The following is a 19495-nucleotide window of genomic DNA, read 5'->3' on the forward strand; positions in this document are numbered from 1 at the left end:
GGTTCAACGAAACAAGGAAGAAACTTCAGTACTTTCAACTGATATTGTCGGCCGTGTCTAAAGAATGCCGAAGACCTTTGAAAGATCTGAGTGCCGGCAGGTCATAACGTTGGAATGCGATGTTTTTTTTCAAAATTTTACAAGTTGTAAAATTTATAAGACGAACGCCGCTTGGCTTTAATCCCCTCCCCCTCCAACAATAAACCCCAAGTGCACCGTTATAAGCTCACAGTGAACACTAGAAGCCATAAAAATAAGTCCCCCTCCTTCAAGAAAAATTCTGCAGTTTAAGTTAACCCCAAACATTTTGAAAGTACGAACAGCCACACTGATTCAAACAGAAGAAATCTGCGGGGTCATGTAGAAACAGCATGTGAGGATGTGGACTGGATCCTCAACTGGATATTGATGAGAGGCTTTTGTCTGTAAGGTAATGAAACTTCCAGTTCCAGAGAACTGGAGGATGGCATCACCAGGACACAGCTGGAGTAAGCTCAACTGATCTGAACAGTGAATACAGTTTATAAAGATGAGATTAAAGGTTCTCACAGCGGCAAGTACGAAGTTCGCTGTCTTCTTGGATGACGTGGACTGTAATCTGTCGACCTGAAGATGAAGGCAGTAAGCGCCTTTGAAAACTACACGACGCAACATTCGAGAAGTGGAGGGAAATTTGCGAGACAGTTTCATGGCATTAACAGTGAATACCGTTGAAATTAACGGGATTTGCGAGAAGTATGGCGACGTATACCTGGACAGTACTCAAGTGGTGGTCAGTTTTACGCTCCGGTCGATTTATCCCTGCGGAAAAAGTGTCTGGCAACGAACTGAGGAGCGATTGAAGCTAAATCCAGTTCTGTACGTCGCGAAGAAAAACGTTCAGGCACTCCTACCAGTGATGGCCACGGTGGTCTAGCGGTTAGAACGCTGGCCTTGTAATCCTGGGGTCTCGGGTTCGATTCCCGGCGGTGCCTGAATTTATAACTTGTGTTGGGCAAGGCCGTGGTCTAGGCAATACGGAGTTTTGCTCCGGGGTCTTCCCGGGTTTCTCCGTGGCATCCCAACAATTACTCCATTCACACACAGAAGAAGGCAATGGCAAACCACTTCTGGATCATCTGCCAAGAACGTATATGAACAGGTCCCAGTCCGAGAAAAGGATGGAAGGATCCTGTTCATATGGACCTGTCGTCAGACAGAACACTAAATAAATAAAAAATACTCCTACCAGTGAATGAACTACGGTAGGCGAACTATTAACACGGCTGACACGAAAAACTCCCTTAAACCAGTTCCGAAGATTCTGGACACAGCGACAGCTAGAATCCCCTGACTTCATAATCCGTTCTTAATTTCTTCATGAATATAATTCTGATTTGTTACTGTCGTTCTTTAACATGGATATTTATTTCCATTGAGGTTGCCGTTAATGGTGTCAGTACGTCAATGAAGGAAAGTCCGGTCTGGCTTCGTTGGGGCTGGACGGATGGAAGGGCCCTCTACCGTGTGAGCGGTGGGGTCTGGCAGACACGCGTCGTCCACCGGTCACTACTTGACCCCAGGGGCCAGCGTCTCTGGGAGGTCTTCAGAACGATCCTCAACACAGACAAATTAAAAAGACATTGGGAAGGAATTAACATCCCCTCAAGAACGGAACAGACACAAATGCAAAAGGGGTCCCGGTTAGAAAGGAAACGAGCAAATAATCGCGCACTGCGGTTCAAAGATTAAACCAGAAATAGACTCACCGAAACTCCCCCGCGTGTCACGGTCTAGTTGCTAGGCCGCTGCTCATACCTGTTGCGCGAAAGCTGTAAAGGTAAAAATGCATATCAAAATGTTAAATTTTCCGGTAGTTTTAACGACACTCTCTCCACCCTATACACCAATTCTGCAAATAATCGACTTAGAAATACCTCATTAAACGAACATTAACATCGACCAGACTACACAGCGCAATAACCCAGAAGACGGATATCTTCATACTCACCGCTGTGAGAACCTCAAGTCTTACATAAATTGTTTGTCCTTTACATTCATTAAATACACAACCATAATATCTTTCAAATGCAGTTTTAGGTCTTGGGTAAGTTCCGCGTTGTTTTTATTTTATCAGATAATCCTCTTCCTGGAAAAGGAGGTACAGACATACCTCGGAGATATTGCGGGTTCGGTTCCAGACCACCGCAATAAAGCGAGTCTCACTAATTTTTTGGTTTCCAAGTGCATGTAAAAGTTATGTTTACTCTATACTGTAGTCTATTAAGTGTGCAATAGCATTAAGTCTAAAAAAAACATTGCGAGAATTACCAAAATGTGACAAACAGACACGAAGTGAGCACGTGCTGTTGGAAAAATGGCGCCGATAGACTTGCTCGACGCAGGGCTGCCACAAACATTCAATTTGTTAAGAAACGCAATATCTTCGAAGCGCAATTAAACGAGGTATTCCTGTATATAATAAATCCGGTCCATATCAGATATCCCCCCTTTAATATTATCTTCCCTCCTACACCTAGGTCTGCCAAATTGTCTCATCCCTTGACGCTTTCTCCCCCTTCCCTTCGACCTCATCGACATCCTACGGTTAAGAGTGACCAAATCAACGAGGACGTGGCGGACCGGGTATGTCCCACGACAAATACGTACATGACTGTGGTTTGAAGCCTATATAACCCAATTGTGGAAGAGAACTGTGGAATTGGGGATCTCAGGGCGATAAGGATGTGAACTGTCTCAGGCTACTTACTGGCTGTCGCCCTAAACACTTCAATTCATAACAAATTGGGATGTCATGACGACTTCTGAGCAGGGGAGACATCTCGCCTTATAAAACAACTTGACAATGGGTAGTCACTGGTGTGGTCATGCTTGACCTCTGTGCCCCGGTGGTCAGCAGTGGTCAGTTCGTCGTGGAGCGCGTGCAGGACCGGTCAGTTGCACGCGACACACCGGATTAGCGAGTGCCACACCGGAACGGTCAGGACTGCAATTAGATGGATTAACCTCCCTGCATATGAAAAGTTCTTCACCCCTTCAAAAAACTGCCCGCAGTAAATTGACGGATTATGCAAATGCTTGTAGCCCCCCCCACCCCACCCCTCTCTTAACCAGAACAAGGGGCTAAGTACACCCTGCTATGCACTGCACATTATCCTCACGTCACAAAACTTCTTAAAAGACCTGCGGATATTGGCAATATTTTTATGCCGTTTGCGAGTTTCGGAGTCACGTGTTTGTAATGTACTGGGGTTATTCGCAGGGTTAACCACAGTTTTAAAGTTGCAACACAATCAATCCTCATTTTGCCCTCACACACAGTTTATTTTTGGGTTTTGGGTTTACCCACAACAAACACAAATTATTTTCAAAAAATATCATTAGCCAACTGGTCGTTGCCATGGAGACGGGTTGTGTTTACTTGTGAACAGAGAAAAACAAACCATAATAAACAATTCCATGCATCAAAGTCCCTAGAAAATCAGACATTTGCACACACAGCCAAGAAATCTTAACATACAAGCAGGAATATTCTTAAGATACTTTACATCTTGAGAGTTAAGTTTTCGCGTTCACTGAGGCTTCCAAACCAATTCGTAGATGTCGCAAGAAAGTAAGCCCTTCGTTTCAGGTTTGTATTTTTCGAAGAATACAATACAAAAGTTTTGAAGGAAACTGGATTTTGTTGGCCCAGGTGGAGGGATTTGGTTAATTCGGTGATGAACCTTCGGGTTCGGTAAGCCATCTAGTTAGTTAGTTAGTTAGTTACAATACAAAAATTACATCAAAATATAGGATTTGAGACTTTCGCGGCGAGTACAATCAATAAAATCTCGGGCAAACAGCTGCGTCAACTGGTTACCATAGTAAACCGACGATTCGGGAACCAACTCTGTCACCATCAGCAGGGTTCTGATGTGACTGGATACCTCGGAAGTCGCCTGTGTATGTCCAGTAACATCAGAAACCCGATGATGGGGACAGAGTTTGTTCCCGAAACGTCGGTTTACTACGGTAACCAGTTGACGCGGCTGATTGCCCGAGAAGATTTTATTGACATCAAAATATGATATTTGAGGTTCTCACGGTGGTGGATGTCAATGTTCTTCTGGGTAATGACGTCATGTAGTCTCGTAGACAGATACAAATTCAAATCTAAAGCCTTACGAGTCTAAACGTCATCACGATCCAGAAGATCAATATCAAAATCTCTTCACCGAGAACAGAATCGACAAGACAGCTATCCGTTCCGAGCAGAGGACAACGTTCACGCGTTTGGGTCCAGTTCTGCCTCGTTGAGAAAAACTTAATAATAAATGCGAGATATCATAAGTCACTGTTGCGCGCATCGCACGTGCCAGCGTCTGTTCAATGGTCATCACTTATATTGAGGGACTGTTAACAAGAGGGATGGTGGATGGACGTACGTCTTACAAGGGGTTGTTCACCCTTGCTTTAACCACCTCGTCTGACCACGACATAAAGTTTTATTAGCTGGCAGACAACAGCTCTGTGTGCAAATACAAACTGACGACAGCTCAAGGTCATGAATTCGATTCTAGTTTAGGTTAGTAAAATAAATTCGGTTTAATGACAGCATAAAAAGTCGGAACAGCTTGATATATTAATGCGGAACATGCAGCACGCATGGAGAGACTAGTGACAAATGCATTTCACCTTTGTGATGGAAAATTTTGGGCGAAGAGATCACATTGCTTGACAGATTGGAGAATAATGACGTGGAATATATGATAAATGTAGGACAACGCAAAATGGAGGACTTTTCTATAAAAGAAGGGAAATTTATTTCTCAGCAGAGTTAGGTAATTATTAAATTCTCAGGGAAAATCAAAACACCATGGAGTTGCTTCATTAATTACTTAATAACGACCAGTCTACATCTAGGAGAATTCTTCTCGGGGTAGTCAAAAATTCCCAGACTCTCAAACAACCAGAGGTTCGTTGCCGTGTTAACAAAAGCCAATTATTTATATACCACTTTTTATGCTTTCATTACTTTATTTAATTTACAATAGTAAAAACAGCAAAACTATGTTATTGCCCCTGTATGAAGCCTCCACATTCCCACGATGACGTCACAGATAGGTACAAATGCCAGTTTCTTATACTTTTCGGGGGAAATAAGAATAATTTAAAGCACTTTCACAAAATAATTAGTAATTTTGGCTACTGTTAACAAAGAGCCGAACCCGGCTCGCTAGCCCCCCTGGTCCAGCCCGTAATAAGTAAGAGAGTTTTCACGGACTACGGAGGAATGAACCCAAGCCCATGTCGAAATGAGAGCGAAATCTCAGCCAACAACTGATCTCATCTTCAAGGATGCTGGGAACTGAAGATGTTTCACAGCAGCGGTTTCATCACGCATTCCTTTGTGACAGATCCACCTTCCCAATCCCTGGGCCCAACATAGGTGATGACGTAACGAGCGGCCTTCTAGAGGAATGCCAGCCACTGGATCATTACGTCCGGCCAGCCGGCGGAAAGACAAGGCCATCGCGTCGTGGGGATGGGCAAGCAACGTGAGAAACAAACGCTGGGAGCGGAGGTCGAACCCAGGAACACGGCACAGCCACACGCAGGATCTAAATATATGGGGAGTTCATGTCTGTCAACAGGAGACAAGAGGGTTCTCGATAGCAGTAACATTTCTAGAGTCTAGCTGCTTCGCTGGTTCTCTAGACTAAAGGACCTAAAGATGGATGTCTTCTGGAATGGTACGCCGGGTAGTCTGTCGAATACTGGCTGACGTTTCAGAGAACCTTACTGCCGCCATCATCAAGACGATGAGCGCAATGATGTTGGAGGCTGAGTTAACTAATGGCTGACTGACCTACGTCCCAAACAGCCAAATAAACAAACCAAACCAAACTAAACGACCAACATAACCAATTAAACTAAATAACCAAGTTAACCAAACGTAACCACGTGGAATCAAGCGGTAAATTGACATTCGGAAAATATTACCACAGCTGAAAGCTTCACAACCATCAGAACGTTAAATCTTAGTTGATGTAAATTGATTACAGAATAATAAATAAATTCTTCAGTAGGTTACTTTTTAACCTGCTCAGTCCACTAATGAACTAGTGTGGCCAGAAGGTTATTTTGTAAAATATGACGGGAATTTGAAAGGACTGTGTTGTGTGGGGGTGCTGATGGAACAAAATACTAACCAATGGCTGGACCCCCCCCCCCCCAACCCCCACCCCGGTCCAGCAAACGCGCGATTCCTAGCAGGAAAGGCCAGTAACATGCACGGGGGCCATTCAAATGCAATGACCTTGAACTGCAGGTGTCATGCTCAAAGTACTTTTGGAATGTCGTAGTCTGGTAGAAACACCTCCAAAACGTCGGTAAAATTCCACCAGATTACACGGCGCATCTCAGATGACAGCCATCCTCATACTTGTCGCCGTGAGAACCTCAAATCTCACAACAGTTGCAAAAGGCTTTCGCTTTGCTATTAGGACAAAGAGCCAATCACTTTCCAAGCACATGGAAACACAACTTTAGAGCTCAGACTTTCTGAAACTAAATCTCTCAAAATTTCTGAAGAACTAATTTATACCGGGATAATTAGGAACCCTGCAACAGCTGAATACTTGGGTCAGCGAATTTAATGCAACAAGGGCATAAGCCGAAGAGCCTTAAGGACTGTTTCAGAATTTGTCTCGGTGGGGCTAACAGCGTTTTGGGTGAGAGTTGCAGGGCCTGAATCAACACCCAGTGATCAGCCACACGCACGCACAGAGCTGGTGCCAAAGAAACAACCTGGGAACACACAGCATTTCTCATTTGTTACCTACAGCACCGGGTTTGAAGTAGGAACATTACTTTATATCGACTTCGTAAATGCTGTAGAGAGAATCTAACACAATGAGTACCATCCTCGGTACAACTGACGACGTTTTGAAATGCCCCAGCTGTTTAAGGAAATAATAGCGTTTTAAGATGGCTGTCTTCTGGGTAGATTTCCAGACTACACGACGCAATAACCCAGAAGACAGCAATCTTCAGACTCACCACTCTGAAAACCTCAAATCCTACAAGAGGTTTTTATTCTGAGAATCATACGAAACTTACAAAAACACTACGGGCAAAATATAGATTTAGGCCAATGACATAAGTCAGATATATCGTGAATAGCATTGAAGTGAAACTACTATATCTCGTTTGATCTTTCAAGCCTCCCACGATTCTACAAAGGTTAGAGTGACAGACATGCAGGGCAGCATTCAACCGGCCGCTAGACATTGCGGGATGCTACCTTAAATAAAGCATGGGGGGAGTAATCCCCTATTCTGTGACCGGAATTCGGATGCGTGGTACAAGTTCCGTGTTAATTATTTTTGCGACTGCGTTGGAGTCTCGCGAAGACACTGGACGTGCATTCCAGTACATCTTCATGAATATTTTAATGTTCTCAATGAGTTTTGTCGTCCTGGCCTGAGCGAGATTCATCTCGTGTGTTGGGTGAATAAAATCAGGATAATGGCTTAGTGATTATTCAAGAAGTCTGCTCCGTGAAGATGTCAAAATATAAGGCCTTCAGATACGAAATACAAAACACGAAATTGCTAATGATCAAACAGACGTCACAGTGATCTTTATAGCAAAACTATTTAGTTTGAGTCTGAAGATGGCGGTCTTCTGACACGGTTCGCCGTGTAGTCTGGTAGACATTGGGCGACGTTTCTGATGTTTTTACCGCCGTATAATCAGGACAACTACACGGGACTACGTCCCAGAAAAGTCATCTTTTGTACGAAGGGTCTTCTTCACAGCAAAATGAGAACTCAGCTGTATTCAACGGTTTCTGTGTACACACGCATTTATAAAGGGAGGAGCATGAAGTAGCATATGTTTGGTTAAAGGCAACGCAACACGATTTAACTGCCAGTACGTGCCAGGGGGTTGCAATTTTGAATTATACACTTCCTATACTCCCCACACACACACTCCCTCCGCCGTCGCAAATTAGTGATAAATGTGTATGTGTTGCCCTTCTGAACTCACACACGGTTCCAGGTTCGAGGCCTGAATTGTAAGGTTGGTCACCCTGTGCTTGAAAGTAAAACCTAACTGTCTTTCCCCTCCAGCTTCCAACAAGCGACCCCAGGGAGAGAAAAACATTATGCCGAACCCCTCCCTGAGATCCTATTCACATTTGGCACGGGTAAAATCTCAGTAAACCGGCTGGTTGGTACAGAAACTGAGCGTAAAAGCGACAGCCTACTCAAACCGAACACTTTACACTTCAAGGATTTTTTTTTAAAAAAACTACCCATCGTCTTTACTGTTTCAAACGCGTTCGTTCGTTTTGTGCCACGAGGGCGAATGGAGGTCGTAGCACCTAAGCTCCACTTGGTCTAGCGGTTAGAACGCTGGCCTTGTAATCCTGGGGTCTCGGGTTCGAATTTATAACTTGTGTTGGGCAAGGCCGTGGTCTAGGCAACACGGAGTTTTCCTCCGTGGGCTTCCCCGGTTTCTCCGTGGCATCCCAACAATTACTCCATTCACACACAGAAGAAGGCAATGGCAAACCACTTCTGGATCATCTGTCAAGAACGTATATGAACAGGTCCCAGTCCGAGAAAAGGATCGAAGGATCCTGTTCATATGGACCTGTCGTCAGACAGAACACTAAATAAAATAAATAAACTTAACTGGATTAGATGCAAGTGGCGAAATCTTATATTTTGAATAGATATTTATTGATTTTTCTCTCGACTCAGAATTCGGCGTATACGTTTTCATCAGCATGATCACCGGTATCATGAATCCGCCCCTCTCGGAAGGGGAGCGTTTCAGTCATGGGCCCAGCCCTTAGCTAGACTAACACCCCTAACTCATTCCATGAGTTCAATGCAACCCAACATGATGACGCTGGGGGGGTGCTTCTACCAACGTGAATGTTCATCCCATGCGAAAACCATTTCTGACATAGTGTACAAGTGTCGGAAGAAACGTCTCTCATTCATTCTTCACCACTGATTTTAATAAACCAGATCAAAACACCGACGCTGGACCTCCGAAACACTGGATATGAGGGTTATGAATACACTTTAAGCGCACATGAGCATAACTATAAACTCTGACGAAATAAATTCCATGTTCAGAACAAAAAAAAATAATTAATTAACGTAAATTAAATGAAGATATCCGATCAAATCAACAAATTTTATCGTTATGTGTGTAACTAATTCCCCCAGAAACATCGTAAAAAGTCACAACCTACAGAATTAACTAACAGCTTCGAGCACAGTCCTTGAGGATCTACACAGCTCGGCAGACAAGTGAAGTCAACCTAATCTAACCTAGCCTACCTAAAAACTGCGATCATTAAAATAAATGTGTCGGAGGTCAGAGTTCAAAATACTGCCTAGTGAATGACGTTTTCACATAACTTGCTGGTTAATCAACAGAAATGCCTCCTAAACATCCAGCCTGCACACAGGCTCTGAGTGTGTGTGTGTATGTGTTTGTGTGAGAGAGAGAGGAACATCACTGCCCAACGCCCACGAATTCAATCAACATGTCCGTCCGCCAGCTGTTTTGAAGAAGTTATTTCCGGCGTGTGCATAATTTCTGGAGAAAGCCTCTGACTGCTAGTCATTTCCTACGGAATTTAGGATGAACAAAGCTGGACTATGTTAAGAGAAACCCAAAGGTTCATCACAGTTTCCACAACAGCCCGCCAACGATCCCTATCTTCAGATGAATTCACTACACATTTCTATAACAACAATTTCCATTTATCCTTTCATCTACGTCTAGGTCTTTTGAGTATTTTATTTCCTTTAGACTTAAAAAGATAATGTACACATTGCTCTTGTCTCACATGCGTGTTACATGTCCTGTCCATCTCATCCTCCTTCATATGATTATCCATCGAATTTCTACAACCTGACGAAGAACCAAAGCAGACCATTCAACTGTTTACGAAAGATACGTTTTAATATAAATCTTCCATGGCGTTGCAAACGTAATCGGTATAACGCATGATAGATTAGAGAAAAAATGTTAACACAACACATGTAAGCAGGAGAAAGTTTACAAAAAATATCAGGTCAAACAAACATAATCTTTCAGAACATCTGAATAGTGTAAATGTACTGTTTAAAATGCACATTTCTCAGTTTATTCACAACATCCAGCCCATAATTTAATCCTTTTCTAAACCCCCCCCCCCCCCAAATTCACGCCAGTTTCAAAGCCACAAATTCTTGAATTCCAGTTAACTCACGAAGCTCAGTTTCAAACCAGAACTCGATATTTTACGATAACTTATTGCAGTTTCGTTACATTGCTGCATCAAAACGCGGGTCACTCTTTTCTGAAACCCCCTGTAAGCACTAAAATTGTTATATTTAAGAGCCAAAACTTGCGATGTTGCCAAATGTAAGTGGAAGTTCCCATCACTCCTTCGATGTGTGCTGTTTACCGAAAATCCACCCGGTATGAAAAGATGATTATGAACTGCGACCGTTTCCGAAAAGGGGAAGGAGACAGAGAGATTGCTGTTCATTGAAAGTTTCGAGTTGCCCTCTGCATGGGTGGATGATGCAAGGCTCCACTAATTCTTAATCTTGGAACTGGGAACAAGCTTCACGAGTCGCGGATAATTAATGCACGGTGAACAGGAAAGGATTGGAAAGGATGCTTTCACGACTTGTCTCAAGGTACTATTCGGCCATTCGGATAGGATTCAATCCCTGTCTGAGGCAACGATTTGATTCTTTATCTGAAATCTGAACCGCCTCCTACACAACACGTAAATGGCGACGTTGCCTACAATTCCCTTTTATTCGTGGTGAGGTGCAGAGGCCCTAGAAGAAAGTACCCCTGTATTCGTCTGTAGGGATGAGTAAAACGGCGAGAAATGTAAGTCAGGACACTTGGTGCCTCGGCCGAGACCATTCGGACGACGACATATTGAAAGATTCGTAAATTAGATGAATTTTCCGGGTCTGACGACGAGTACGAGGACGGCTGTGTCTTCTGGTATGTCGCGCCGTTGAGTGAACACCACAGAAACGTCGTCAAACGTCTACAAGGCTACACGACGCAGCATCCTAGATGATAGTCATCTTCGATTCGTCTGTTACTTAAGTGCACTGTTTGAAACGCTGAGGTTAAATGTCTTTGAATGAGGTACAAATGACCGGTAAAGATTTGGAAGGAGGCGTTCACGGTCTATTTCAAATTACTATCCCAGCGTTAGGTTAATGAAAACGTCATTGAGGATAATAGGCGGACTGACCGTGTGGGGCTCGCAGGGAAGTCGGAGCTGTGATGAGAAATGCTGTTAGCTGTTACTACTGTAGTAGTATCTGGTGACAATTCAGAGGTAAACACGACCCTGAGAGCCACCGACCGCCGCCTCCAGAAGAGAAGAACATAAAACGAGAAAAAAGGATAGTAGGAAAACAAGAAATAAAAAAAACAGAGCAGAAACATGAAAGGAAAGTCAAAACGAAATATTTCGTGACCGTTTACTCAAAGAATTTTTAACAGTAACTCAGGTAAAAATAAAAACAGATGTTTACTCAGTAACGCGATATTTATAATCAAACGAAAACTCGACGTTGCTGTCTGCTGGGTGAAAGGCAATATCGCGAAAGGATTTTAACTAAACGGGTTCACGGTCTGGCACAAACCCCAAATAAAGCGCACGAAACGAGAGAAATTTTAAACCATTTCCCACTAACCACAATAAATTATAATTTTACAGTCTCAATTTGCTACAAGAATTTAAGTACATGCTCCACCCGCGTTCACTTTGAGGTAGGAACTCATAGTTAATTATTCACATGAGCTCCGGCCTCAAAAAAAAACAGGGCAATTATAAACAGGTAACGGATGAGAAATAAGGTTTGAATGGCGGTAAATGCATCTACACTGAAGATGGAAGCGATACGCTAGTAACCGTCTTAAGGCTTCGACCGGGATGTTCTTTTGTTAAATCTTATGTGGTACCGCCTGATTCGACTTCTAATGGTTAAGTGAAGTGTTTTCTTCGCGGTACGGTCTGGATTCGTAAATATTATGAAGACGAGCTTCGGCTTCAAAGGGTTAACCAGCTGATTTTCGTAATGGTGAGGTGTAGTGTTTTCTTCGCGGTACGGACTGAATTCATAAATAATATTCAGACGATCTTCGGCTTCAAAGGGTTAAGGAGGAATATATCCAGTAACACGGGAAGCGAACATGAAAGCGTCATAGTAGCAAATTTTTCACGTTTCTGGCGCCGTGTAAACTCGTCAGTAGGAGGCAACGCTTGAAGCTGACCACTGCCAAGGGTTTAAAATGCTTGGAGTTTCACTCCTACTCCACTCATACACCTTCTTAATGCGATGATTTGGCACAGGAAAAAACACCAATCCCATTACTACGCTTCTGTTTTCCAATCCGTTCAACCTTTCACTTTTCGCAAAAAAACTTTTTTCCCCCCTAAAATTTGAATGAGCGGGGTGCAAGAGGTAGAAGCTCCAGCATTAGTAGTTTGGCTGACTGTACAGCTCGCTGTTCCAGTATTGATCTCTCATGGACCGTCCAGCACCCGTCCAGCTAGTCGGTAACCTAGTCTCCTACATTACCAATCCATTCAAGGTCACGGACAAGAGATGATGTGTCGACTAAACCAGGCGAAGCATCACAAAGATTTTGATCCAGGGCCTTCGTCTTATTTTCTTAAACCCACAAACAAAAATATGAATTATGGATCCGTCCGTACAGGTTCCGAACTGCGTCATTCTAAGCTGTAAGAATGACAAAATCTGAGTTAAGTGTTGATGGTTTCGGGGCTCGAATGTGTTCCTTCCGAGAAGAAACTTAGGGCAACGTAGAATATCGGCGAAAGATTCTGAAGCCTCAGGTCGTAAACAGTTAACTTGCTCGTTTTACGCCTCGTTCAATCTCTTAATCAGGCAATGAAGCTACTGAAATATGTTTGGATTACAGCTCGAAACATGGACAGTGGGGAGCCAGAAAGAAGGAGGATTGAAGCATTTGAAATGCGGTGCTATAGAAAGATGTTGAAAATTAAGTGGACTGATGAAGTACGAAATGAGGACAGGCGAAGGAAGAAGTCTATGGAAGAATCTTACGAGAAGACGAGATAGGACACATTCTGAGGCACCCGGGATTGGTTAATTTGGTAATGGAAGGAACAGTTGAAGGGGAGACAAAGATTGGAATATGTGACGCACATTTTTGAGGATGTGGAAATGAAGAGATTGGCGCAAGACAGACGAAAATGGAGGACCGCATCAAACCAGTCGGAAGACCGATGACAAAGAGAGAGACAGGATGGACATCGGAAACAGTATCAAGACAACTAGCAAAGTATTAAATTGGATTTAGTAGGAGTGCAGGTGATATGGGACAAAGGCGGCACTGAACCAGCAAAAGACACGACTTACGTCTATACGTTCCCATGGAAACTTGTGTTTAATTCGCTGCCTGAAACAAATGATACCATAAATGCGCCTCTAGGAAACAGAAGGAAACACAGCGTAAGTTGGAAAACCTCCAAAAGCCCATTTATTGTACTTAAGTACAGATGGAAGAACGAAATCTTAGGGATAAATTGTCAAGTTGGGCTAAAGTGACTCAGAAGATGCTCTATGGTGAGATTTTATGAGATGGTCCTTACTGATCCATAACAATAAACTTATGGAGCAGATGAATAACAAGTCCATGGAACAGAGCAGTTCTTCAAAAGTTTACAGTAGCTCAGCTAGTCATAAAATTTTCGATCGTTCATGGAGCCAAGAGGTTCAATACCGATGAAGCCAACCGGACTGATAAACCCAGAAACCATAAAAGCTGTTTTACTAAGATTAGTTTCAATTTATCCCTCCGATCTACGCCTAGGTCAATTTCCTTCCAGCTTTACAACCAAACTTTCAAACACAATTGCAATTTTAACTCTCCATTCGCTCTAAATATTCCGCCCATCTCATCACCAAGATACTATTTGATAAATCGCACGAATTATGCAGTTCCTCATTACGTACTTTTCTCCACCTTCTTGTTACTTCATCCCTCTTTGGTCCACATCATCCTATTCTAACCCTCAATCTCTGGTGTACATCAACCAACCGACAGACAGAACGTACTATGGACGTATAGAGTTGGTTGATAATTTAAGGTTCTCAAGGCGGCGAGTATGAAGATGTCTGTATTCTCGGCCCTTTGGACATGTAGACTCCTCGGAAAAATTGACCAACGTTTCAGAGGTACTTACTGGTTTCATTATCGAAGCGATCGCCTCTGAAACATCGGCCAAATCCCAAAAAAAAAACAGCCATCTTCGTTCTATGAAGATGGCTGGGTGGTTTTGAAGAGTTCATGTCTCGGGAACTGTTGACAGAGAAAATCTGCATTGTTTGGGGTCTTGATATTTTTACGTTCCCCACTGGGACGAAGAATCCTCTGATTTCATGGAAGCCCGATATTCATTGCAGTGTTCACAAAAGCCCGCCACTGAAAACCTATTCGGCAATTTCAGAGGTAGGAAGCAAGCAAGCTAATATTTAAATAACAACAACTTTACTTCAAGTGTGTTGCTTCAGAATTCTATGTACCCCCCTCCACTCCGGGCTCTGGAACCGTTATCCCCCCCCCCCGCGAGAGCTACATTTCTTTACTTTTTTGTTATCTGTCCGCTTTGCCGCCACAGTCGCCACAGTCGCCCGTCTTCTACAGACCCCGCTCCTAACCAAACTCTTCCTGCAGAGGGGAAGGTCAGGATTCTATTCATCCCTTCTTACTTTCTTCTGCCTGCGGGGTCATCACCATTACCAACTTCCGTTCTCACACCGGACATACGTCAAGTGATACATCTGATACCCTACATCGGAATTCGATTGTCACATACCCGGACGTGAACCATTTTGATTTACTGGTAAGTATAACGAAAGAGAAGAATTTAAAAATTGGGGTGGGGAAAACTTTCTTTGAACTTTGTGGCATTTAAGGCGGTAAGTACGACCTTGTCAATGTCTTAACGCGCGTTACTTAACATGAAACAAGTTATGACATCATCCATCGCCCTGATGATGGCGGTAGTGAGGTCCTCCAAAACGTCGATCAATATCTACACGACGCTACATCTCAGACGACAGCCATCTTTAAGTTACGAAATGTACGCATTCTGACACGTTCGTCAAGAAATGTCTACAGGAATTTGTAAATGACAGAATCGTATTTGTTTTGACAGGTGTGTTTCTGTCTGGATGATGACTTTATCACAGAGGTCAGATGCCCCACGGGGTCAAGCGGTCATACGTAATTACGGAAACCGAAGTTAACTCAGGAAATCCTCTAAAATCACTTCGTATCATAGAATTGTCCGTAATTATTGTCCTTCAAATCGCATTTCATGGCAATCACAGCTAAAAATAAGCACATTTCTGCAAACCTTGAAACCCTTCCCCAAACTGTTTCCAATGCTCTTACATGCATCCAACATATGAAGTGCGCCCCTCGATGACGCTGTTCAATTCAGCCACACCTCAACCACCGCCCCCTGGCTGCGAAATGCGCACTGGGGACAATGAACCACGAGGTGTGCTCCCCTGATTCCCACAAACTATTCAGTCATTGACCCTTCTGTGAGGGGCGTCTGACTATAATGGGACCAGAAAGCCAAAACGCTATCGCTCCACGTAATTGCAAACTCTCGTGTCGAGAAAAGCATTCCAGGGTGCGAAGTATAAACACCTCAGCACCCCAACCACGCGACTGGACCACATCAATGTAAAACCACTCACAGTCTTTCAATCAAGAGTCTGGGGACAATTTCACAATGACAATGTGTTCTTTTTTCCCTTCTTGTAAATCGCGATTAATGATTTTCGTGTCATTTAACAAAATCTTTTCAACGGCTCATAAACTGCAGCATGATAGTTGTGAAAGTAGCCGTAAAGATCGAGGCAGCATGTTCTTCCGAAGTTTTGTTATCTACCTACAAATCCACACGAGCTTACAACCCGGAAGACCAAAATCAAAACATTCAGCACCGCAATAACTCGACAACTTCACAAGTATTTCCAAAATTTACTCCGCTATAAGTCTGTTAAGTACAGTGCCGTTTGTCAATCAGGCAACTTATTAAATGTCTGAGCAAACAACTACAAACTTCTTCAGAAGCTCAGCTAGTCAAGAAATATCCAACTCATAGTTCATCAGATCCGCCACTGACAACTATCCTCAGATGAACCCTCATACTGATATTTAGGAATTCACCACCCCTTATCGGCCGTCGGAGACCGATTATTAAAGTTGTTCGCAGTATGCAATTATTTAACAGAAAATAACAAGGCACGGGCGTAGTTGCCTATTCGGATAATAGTCTAAAATTACTGGCGGATATAAGACAAAATTTCTAAGTTGATCAATTTTTGGAATAATTAAAATAGTTTTAGTCAAAAACAAGTTGATTGTTGCACACATTAAAACTCAATTTGTCAAGAACAAAGGAAATCAGACAAGTCACAGTTTACCGAAGACAACAGCATTTTCCGCTGAGTTTCCTGTCAAACAAAGATGGAACGTGTGCAGGAGCCTTGTAAACGAGCTAGCCAACTTTTAAAAAGAGGAAATTCCAAAGGCGTGTGGATTTCTAGAAAATGACTGATGGAGCCGAAGCATCAGAGCGGAAGAGTGACTTATGGGACAAAAGACGATGCGTTCCAGTTCTGTTCTTGCTAAGATGTCTGATATAAATTATGTTTGAGATCTGAGGGTGAAAACGTGGACTGTCGCTTTCTGGGTTCTGACGCCGAGTAGTTACAGGCCTGCCAACGTATTTTCTCCGAAACCAACAACATCCAATTTTATTTATACAAGAGAGGTGATATGCTTCGTATCTCCACACCAGATTACGTTCGGCTGCAAAGTCGTATACATGTGTTTTTCTTTTCATTGAAAATATTAGTTGTAATACGTTTGAAAATTAATATAAAATTTATAATAGCAGTTTACGAAAGCAGGATTTGACGTTGAGTACGAAGACGGCTGTCTTCAACTTAGGAAAAATTAATGAAATAACATTGTGACAGAGTTAATATTGCAATTTGTAAATCGATCATTCGATGCGGAACGTGAAATGATATTTTAAATATTTTATATTTTATTATCTTATTAAAATTGTGATTTGACGGAAAATATTAAAATATTAACCTAATTCACAATATGACGCAAATATACTACCTTATCATTGTGACAGAGAAAAAGTGTTCAAAATTAAAAAAAAATGCCTTTCTCAACAACGAACTGTGTGTAATAAATATAAAGAAGAGATGAAGAATATGGAAGCAGGAACAATGCGATAAAGAATATCAAGACATGCCGAATGGATTAAAAATAAGATTGTAAAATTGTACAGAGTGCATTTAGAAGGAATTAAACATGAACATAACATGATTCATGAAAGTATCGCCCTTCAGTAAAGTGAATAATTACGTCTGCGACACAATATTTATCTCATAACAAACAAACAAACAAACAACACATTCAGACGCGAGGATTCACTGCTAGATGATACTTAATAAAATTTTAGAAGAGTCTAAAGAGTTTACTGAATGAATTTATTTATTTTCCTCTGAGAAAAAATTTAGAATTTATGAAACCTGTTCAATGTATGCTTCAAAGTGGTGTTGTAATTGACTACCACATTAACAGAATAGAACGCATCTGATTTCAACACTGTATTTTAAATCAATACTTTCGTTTGTCTTTTTTCCAACCGAGATCATCTGAAGAAAATTTTATTTTCGTGTATAATGAGTTAAAACATTCGAAGCGGCCGACTCCAGAAAGCCAAGATCACTCAATGACCGCGAAAACCTAAGGACAAGATCACATCAATAAAAATCTAACGTTTTTACGTAAAGAAGTCGCTAAAATTGTTCCATCGACACGAAAATTAAAATGGGCCCACAATTTTTTTAAATACTACTCCACTATCCACATATGATTTAAAGCTTTCACGGCGATGTAACTTAATAAAATCGTCTCGCGTTAAATGGTTAAACAGTAAAAACCGACGTTTCAGAAACCGTCTCTGTCCCCATCATCAGGGCTCTGATGTAACATCCAATTTAAGATAGAGAAAATACTAATTTGTAGACGCTAAGGTTTAGTGACAAGAATTTTTGCAATCTTACTCAATTCCTGGCACCAAAATTCTTTATCACAGTGTCCTCATTCATGCATACAGACGACAAATCATTTTCTCCAGTCACTTAGCAGGTCAACTGGTTCCTTCCTCACGTAAAACACTTTGTAGGCTTGATCTGTTTTGATCTGTTTGTTGTAGACTTCGATATTTCCGATCACCAATTGCCTTGCTGCCTCCATCATCAGGGCGATGATGATGGAGGCAGCAAGGAGCTCCGAAACGTCGGTAAACCTCTACCAGACCATACAGCGCAACAACCCAGAAGACAGCCATCATCGGAGTCACTGTCGTAAAAATTTCAGGCAAATCCTACACGCATAGGCAATGCTTCCCGTTTAATACGAGTTATTTATTATTTAGTGTTCTGTCTGACGACAGGTCCATAAGAACAGGATCCTTCCATCCTTTTCTCGGACTGGGACCTGTTCATATACGTTCTTGGCAGATGATCCAGAAGTGGTTTGCCATTGCCTTCTTCTGTGTGTGAATGAAGTAATTGTTGGGATGCCACGGAGGAAAACTCCGTGTTGCCTAGACCACACGGCCTTGCCCAACACAAGTTATAAATTCGGGCACCGCCGGGAATCGAACCCGAGACCCCAGGATTACAAGGCCAGCGTTCTAACCGCTAGACCACCGTGGCGGTTTAATACGAGTAACTGAGTAAAAACTGCAGCTATGAAATCAGATTATACACGGACTGTGCAAAACATTTGGTCATGCGCTGAAAACTACAAACATCTCGATGTGAGGACCAACATTGAAATGATGAAATTGTAAAATTATTAAATTTCAATTCGTGCTAGTGTTTCTACACTGGCGTATCTTCTAGGGGGGAGAGTTCAAAAAATACGACGTCGAGTTTCGATTTGCGAACATCGACAAGTACTGGGAAGGCACGCTGTGTATGGGTGTACACTCACAGCTGGCGTCGAGCGGTTCACCGGGCCTCTGAGGGAAATCTAACAACGATCATCCGCGAACTTGTGGGTTCAAGACTCTTGTCATGGTTGATCCAAGACCTCTAAGTTTGAATTTCTGACCAGTCATAACGGGGCAGACCACAAAATGGAGTGACGAGTCCAAAATCGCGGTGACTGAAGATACTTTAATGTTGGTAGCCCTGGTAAGACCTTGATTCAGTTGGCGGGATGGGGGAGGGGGGGAAGAGAGCAAATTGGTGGGGAGCTGGTCCAGCGCATGTCGCGGGGGGGTTGGGGTTGAGAGGGGCAGACATCTTGAACAGCGAACGTAGATGATGCACCATCCGACCGTCACAAGTGG

General features: G+C 42.7%; 1 protein-coding gene and 1 long non-coding RNA gene across 2 annotated transcripts in view; one reads left to right on the forward strand and one right to left on the reverse strand.

The window, feature by feature from the left end:
- The window catches only part of pcm (5'-3' exoribonuclease pacman), a 143357-nt gene that overhangs the window by 111162 nt on the left and 12700 nt on the right, over positions 1-19495 (reverse strand). The window lies entirely within an intron of this gene.
- On the forward strand, positions 3483-6100 carry LOC110830341 (uncharacterized). The gene is made up of 2 exons (XR_002543228.1): positions 3483-3631; positions 5400-6100. It is a non-coding gene; the product is annotated as an uncharacterized LOC110830341 (long non-coding RNA).

This window comes from Zootermopsis nevadensis, unplaced genomic scaffold (genome assembly GCF_977971745.1).
Source record: "Zootermopsis nevadensis isolate Lab colony 2312 unplaced genomic scaffold, Znev_1.0 Znev_ptg000061l, whole genome shotgun sequence".
Lineage (NCBI taxonomy): Eukaryota > Metazoa > Arthropoda > Insecta > Blattodea > Termopsidae > Zootermopsis > Zootermopsis nevadensis.